At 48.5% G+C, this 7,120-nt stretch overlaps 1 protein-coding gene across 1 annotated transcript in view; it reads right to left on the minus strand.

The window, feature by feature from the left end:
• usp44 (ubiquitin specific peptidase 44) overlaps positions 1 to 3,241 on the minus strand; it is a 52,927-nt gene extending 49,686 nt beyond the window's left edge. Inside the window, exon 1 of the mRNA XM_060843050.1 lies at positions 3,159 to 3,241. The gene's annotated coding sequence lies outside the window, so the exon portion shown is untranslated. The remainder of the gene's footprint in view (positions 1 to 3,158) is intronic.
• Positions 3,242 to 7,120: the final 3,879 nt, after the last annotated feature.

Genomic DNA, 7,120 nt, shown 5'->3' on the forward strand with positions numbered 1-7,120 from the left:
TCAAGTCTGCCCCATTTGATCATGGCTGATCTGTTTCTCAACCCAATTCTCCTTACGTTTGATATCCTTACCAATTAAGAACCATATTTCTGTCTTAAATGCACACAACAACTTGGCTTCCACAGATTCACCACCCTCTGGTTGAGGAAATTCATCCTCATCTCAGTTCTAAGAGATCATCTCTTCGCTGAGACCGAAAACATCATTTCCATTCTATCCAGGACTCTCCGTATTCTAAGTCTCAATTAGATCCACTTGTATCCTTCTAAATTTGGAGTACAACCCAGATACTTCAACTACTTCTCATATGGCAATATCCATATTTCTTTTTCTAATGGGTACTTTTTCTTCTTTATATAAAAAAAAGATGCTTTCTGAAAACCAAGTACTAAATTAGACCACAATACATAGAGCAAAAGTAGGCCATTCAGCCCATCAAAACCATTCTACCGATCAATGGGATCAAGGCTGAACAGATAAACTTCAGCTCCACTTTGTTACACTTCACAGATGATCGATTTTCTTACCATTCAAAAAATCAATTTCAGCCTTGAATTAACTTAACGACACAAGATCAACAGCCTTCTACAGTAAAGACTTTCACTGATTCACCACCTTCAGAAGAAATTCCTCATCTGCCTTAGACCCCCTTATTCTAAGATTATGCCCTTGTCCCAGGCTCTCACATAAAGGAAAATAACTGTTCTGCGCCTACTTTGGCCAGTGCTTTAAATCTTTATGTTTCAACAAGGTCATCTCTCATTCTTTTGTATTTCAAAAGAGCCCATACTACTCAACCTCTCCTCATAATGTAATGCCCCACACGTGGGATCAGCCAAAGGAACTCTGTGGATTACCTACAGTGGTCAGTACATTTTTACTTAGATCAGGGGCCCAAAAATATACAGCATTCCAGCTGTGGTCTGAATGTGCATTAGATGGTATTCGCAAAACTTCCTTACTTTTAAATTCAATTCACCTTGAAACAAAACAAGTCAATTAGCCTTTGCTATTACCCAATGATCTTGAATTCTTTAAACACTTGCCACTTCTGACTGACTTCAAACCTTTTAAAGAAGATCTACAACATACCTTCATAATTTCCCTTTAAGTTTAACATCTTAGTTTCATATTGAACTACACCTTCAAACAATGGAAAATATCATACCAAGATCAATCCTCCTCAAGTTTATTTTACAAGATTTAGCAATTAGCCATTTATCATTGCCTAACAGTTTACCTAAAATATCCCATGCCCTACTTGGTCACTCAAGACCTTGTCTCAGTCAAATCCCTCAAACTCAGCACCGCCTTCCAACCTGCAATCTTCTTCCTGACCTCTCCGCCCCCACCCCACTCCGGCCTATCACCCTCACCTTGACCTCCTTCCACCTATTGCATCTCCAACACCCCTCCCCCAAGTCCCTCCTCCCTACCTTTTTTCTTAGCCTGCCTGGACACTTTCCTCATTCCTGAAGAAGGGCTTATGCCTGAAACATCGATTCTCCTGCTCCTTGGATGCTGCCTGATCTGTTGCGCTTTTCCAGCAACACATTTTCAGCACTCAAGACACTACTCCAGAGGACTATCTGGAGCAGATTACAGTACAGTGTCAACACTAATTATATTTGTTCTGTCAACATGCAGATTGAAGTCACCTCAGAATCCCCTTAACCCAGCAGACCTCATCTTTCCTTCCATACCCAGGATGCCAGTCCTCATCACACTCCCCTTTATCTGGGATCCTCTGCAAACAATCCTGAAGCAGCTCACACCCCTCTGCTCCTCCCATCGAGCTCTCCCTTACTCGGGGAGGCACATTTCCAACTCTGCTCCGCAGGCAGCCTCAATCTCACAGAAGCCCGTGCTCTTCCATCCTCCAGCTTATCCACTTCGGAATCCAGCAACTGCAGTTTTGTGTGTCCCTAACCCCATTTCATACAACCCTTCCTCAGAACACTCCCCTCATCCTTCCCCCAATCCCCCCCCTCCCTCCCTCCCTCATCCTTCCCCCAATCCCCCCCCCTCCCTCCCTCCCTCATCCTTCCCCCAATCCCCCCCCCTCCCTCCCTCCCTCATCCTTCCCCCAATCCCCCCCCCTCCCTCCCTCCCTCATCCTTCCCCCAATCCCCCCCCCTCCCTCCCTCCCTCATCCTTCCCCCAATCCCCCCCCCTCCCTCCCTCCCTCATCCTTCCCCCAATCCCCCCCCCTCCCTCCCTCCCTCATCCTTCCCCCAATCCCCCCCCCTCCCTCCCTCCCTCATCCTTCCCCCAATCCCCCCCCCTCCCTCCCTCCCTCATCCTTCCCCCAATCCCCCCCCCTCCCTCCCTCCCTCATCCTTCCCCCAATCCCCCCCCCTCCCTCCCTCCCTCATCCTTCCCCCAATCCCCCCCCCTCCCTCCCTCCCTCATCCTTCCCCCAATCCCCCCCCCTCCCTCCCTCCCTCATCCTTCCCCCAATCCCCCCCCCTCCCTCCCTCCCTCATCCTTCCCCCAATCCCCCCCCCTCCCTCCCTCCCTCATCCTTCCCCCAATCCCCCCCCCTCCCTCCCTCCCTCATCCTTCCCCCAATCCCCCCCCCTCCCTCCCTCCCTCATCCTTCCCCCAATCCCCCCCCCTCCCTCCCTCCCTCATCCTTCCCCCAATCCCCCCCCCTCCCTCCCTCCCTCATCCTTCCCCCAATCCCCCCCCCTCCCTCCCTCCCTCATCCTTCCCCCAATCCCCCCCCCTCCCTCCCTCCCTCATCCTTCCCCCAATTCCCCCCCCTCCCTCCCTCATCCTTCCCCCAATTCCTCCCCCCCCCTCCCTCCCTCATCCTTCCCCCAATTCCCCCCCCCTCCCTCCCTCCCTCCCTCATCCTTCCCCCAATTCCCCCCCCTCCCTCCCTCCCTCATCCTTCCCCCAATTCCCCCCCCCTCCCTCCCTCATCCTTCCCCCAATTCCCCCCTCCCTCATCCTTCTCCCAATCCCCCCCTCCCTCATCCTTCTCCCTCCCTCTTACTCTCAGGGACACCCTCCCCACTGGGAGGGTGAATGGGGGCTCCTCCTTTGAGGTGCCCACCTCCCCTTTCTCTCTCCGTCACACTCTCTCGGAGCTACCGCCATCCTCCTCTTCCGCCCTGGGTAATATGTGCCCCTGATCCAGGCCTGCTCCTTACCCTGCTGGCCTGTGGCCGGGTGCTCTTGGCTTCCATGTCCCGCCCGAAGCCGCCGTTTCAAAGCGCCGCCATCTTGTAGCGTCACCGCTTTAAGGCGGGAGCGCGCGGGCTACGTTTCGCGTCACCGCGTAGCGACCCGCCTGGCGTCGAGCGTCACTGCATATGGCCCCGCCCAGCGTGGGCGCCGACTTGGTGCGGGTATGGCCCCGCCCCTCAGAGAGCTGTCAATCACCACATTTAGCCCCATTGCCCAAACATCAAGGCTTCATCAATCAGATTTAAATATAATTTGAGGGACAGAGTTGGGAGGGCGGTGGTGAGGATATATACCTATGACCAAACTTTTTCTATTTTAAAATGTAAACCAATTTGCGAAATCAAATCAAACTAGAATTGACATACCCTAGGAGATGCTGCCAAATTACTACATCATCTAGAGCGGTGATGATGTATCCTAAAGCCTTGTGTCAGCACAGGCCTAAGGCTTTCTGGTGGATTACTCACACCACCATTCCCTAGATACCCAGGTACGGATTTAACCATGTCAGAGATGCAGGGATTTGGGTGCAACATCAGTGATCTCAGCCCATGGCCTGGGTCTGTTAATGGAAACAAACCCGGGCTTAAAGCCAGTAGTTGGAGATGGGTATTGACCAACAGGCCTTTACTTTAGCCAAAGATGTCAATTATATTTCTAATATAGACGAGGTCTGTACCTGAAAAGCAATTTATAATTTATTAAACCTGAAAAGATGTTCTAAAGATTAGAGGAAGTGCTTTTTAAACTCTACTTTCTCTCTATCTGTCAAATCACTTTGCTGCCACAGCACCTGCATAACTAGCTGCTGTTTAGCGACTACATTGTCTTTGACCAGTCCTATCATGTCAGGTTATCACCCATCAAAGTGGGGTTGTTGAAGAGACATCAATCACTGAACGTGTTGATTCTTACTGTGCTGTTGGCAGATACCTGCTCCCAGCCAACTAACCTGTGCATTTACATGGATGGAGGATGGAGAATGGTATCAGCTTCAAGTACTATCTGAGAGGTCAGTGGTGGGAAATTAGTGATGGAAGTGAGGATTTGGTTGGTGAGAGTATGACGGTGAGAATGGGGACAAGGGGGCATTAGGATCAGTATGAGAATGAGAATGGGTTGAGAATGGGGGATGTGAGAATGGGGGATGTTAGCATTGGAGTTAGAAAGAAGCTGAGAATAGTGCGGTGTTAGAATTGATGTGAAATGGGGTTGTGAGAATATGGGGAATGAGAATGGGAGGTCTGAGAATGGGAGTGTGAAAGAAAGGGGGAGTGTTAGAATTGGAGTCAGAATGATGCTGAGAATGGGGATATATTAGAATTGTTTTGAAATTGGGTGTGTGGGAATGGGGGTTGAGAATGGTGGTGTGAGAATGGGGAGGTGTTAAGATTGGAGTCAGAATGCTGCTGAGAATGGGGGTATGTTAGGATTGATGTGAAATGGTGGGTGTGAGAATGGGAAAATGCAAAATTGTTGTGTTACGATTAGAGTCAGAATGGGGCAGAGAACGGGTGGGGTGTGAGAATGGAGTATGAGCACCTTATTCTCTCACACATTTCTCCAAGCCTTTTTTCACTCCCCTATTCTCAGTTTCATTATCACACCCACTTCTCATTGACTATTCTCATCCTCCTATTCTCAGATTCCACTATCTCCTTCTCACAGCTTAATCTCGATGTCATGTTCTCAGACAAATATTTTCAGCCCCATTTTCAATGCTCAGTTTCTGAACCATACTTAGAGTCCTATCAGCATTCACAACCTCCATTCTCAACTTACCCCATTCTCACCCTTTATTCTCAAACACCGCTATTCTCACCTCCCACACTCCAACACCCCTATTTTTACATCCCCATTCTCACTACTCCATTCTCACACCCCTATTCTTAACATCATATTCACACACCCTCATTATCATTCCCTTTCTCACCTCTCATACTCACAACCCATTCTCTGCACCCCAGTCTCAACCCTTGTGAGTGACCCTCCCTCCATCATAACATCAGAAATGGGGGTGTTTGCTGATGATCGGACAAAGGTCAGCATCATTTGTAACTCCTAAGATACTGAAACAGTCCACGTTCAGATACAACAAGCTCCAGGCTTTTGCTGACTAGTGGCAAGTAACATTTGCGCCACACAAATGCCAGGCAATAACTATTTCCAATAAAAGACAATCTAACCATGGCTTTTAATTGTTTTACCATCTATCTCCCACCATCAACATCCTGGGGGTTACCATTAGAACATAGAACATAGAAAAATACAGCGCAGTACAGGCCCTTCGGCCCTCAATGTTGCGCCAACCAAATCCTACCTAACCTACACTAGCCCAATAACTTCCATATGCCTATCCAATGCCTGCTTAAATGACCATAAAGAGGGAGAGTTCACCACTGCTACTGGCAGGGCATTCCATGAACTCACAACCCGCTGTGTAAAGAATCTACCCCTAACATCTGTCCTATACCTACCACCCCTTAATTTAAAGCTGTGTCCCCTAGTAACAGCTGACTCCATTAGCGGTAAAAGGTTCTCAGTGTCTACCCTATCTAAACCCCTAATCATCTTATACACCTCTATCAAATCTCCCCTAAACCTTCTTTTCTCCAATGAGAACAGGCCCAAGTGCCTCAGCCTTTCCTCATACGATCTTCCTACCATGCCAGGCAACATCCTGGTAAACCTCCTCTGCACTCGTTCCAATGCCTCCACATCCTTCCTATAGTATGGCGACCAAAACTGCACACAATACTCCAGATGAGGCCGCACCAGAGTCTTATACAACTGCAACATGACCTCAGGACTCCGGAACTCAATTCCTCTACCAATAAAGCCCAGTACACCATATGCCTTCCTCACAGCACTATTTACCTGGGTGGCAACTTTCAGAGATCTGTGTACATGGACACCAAGATCCCTCTGCTCATCCACACTACCAAGTAGCCTACCATTAGCCCAGTAATCCATCTTCTTGTTACTCCTACCAAAGTGAATGACTTCACACTTAGCTACATTGAATTCCATCTGCCACCTTTCTGCCCAGCTCTGCAACCTATCTATATCCCGCTGTAACCTGCCACATCCTTCTTCACTGTCCACAACTCCACCGACCTTTGTGTCATCCGCAAACTTGCTCACCCAGCTTTCAAGCCCCTCCTCTAGATCATTTATAAAGATGACAAACAGCAACGGTCCCAAAACAGATCCCTGTGGTACACCGCTAGTAACTGCACTCCAAGATGAACCTAGTCCATCAACTACTACCCTCTGTCTCCTTCCAGCCAGCCAATTCCTAATCCAAACCTCTAATGCACCCTCAATGCCATACCTCCGTAGTTTTTGCATTAGCCTACCATGGGGTACCTTATCGAATGCCTTGCTAAAATCCATATACACCACATCTACTGCTTTACCCTCATCCACCTCCTTAGTCACCTTCTCAAAGAACTCAATAAGGTTTATGAGGCACGACCTGCCCTTCACAAAACCATGCTGACTATCCTTGATCACATTATTCCTATCCAGATGTTCATAAATCTTATCCCTTACAATTCTCTCTAAGACTTTGCCCACAACAGAAGTGAGATTCACCGGCCTATAGTTACTCGGGCTGTCCCTACTCCCCTTCTTGAACAAGGGGACCACATTCGCTATCCTCCAGTCTTCTGGTACTATTCCCGTTGACAATGACGACATAAAAATCCAGGCCAATGGCTCTGCTATCTCCTCCCTAGCTTCCCATAGGATCTTAGGGTAAATGCCATCAGGCCCAGGAGACTTATCTATTTTCATCCTTTCCAGTATTCCCAAAACCTCCTCCCTACATACTTCAAGGCCATCCATTCTAATCACTTGTGACTCAATATTCACACCAGCAACAGAGTCCCGTTCCTGAGTGAATACTGACGAAAAGTATTGA

This window comes from Hemiscyllium ocellatum, chromosome 23 (assembly GCF_020745735.1).
Source record: "Hemiscyllium ocellatum isolate sHemOce1 chromosome 23, sHemOce1.pat.X.cur, whole genome shotgun sequence".
Classification (NCBI taxonomy): Eukaryota; Metazoa; Chordata; class Chondrichthyes; order Orectolobiformes; family Hemiscylliidae; genus Hemiscyllium; species Hemiscyllium ocellatum.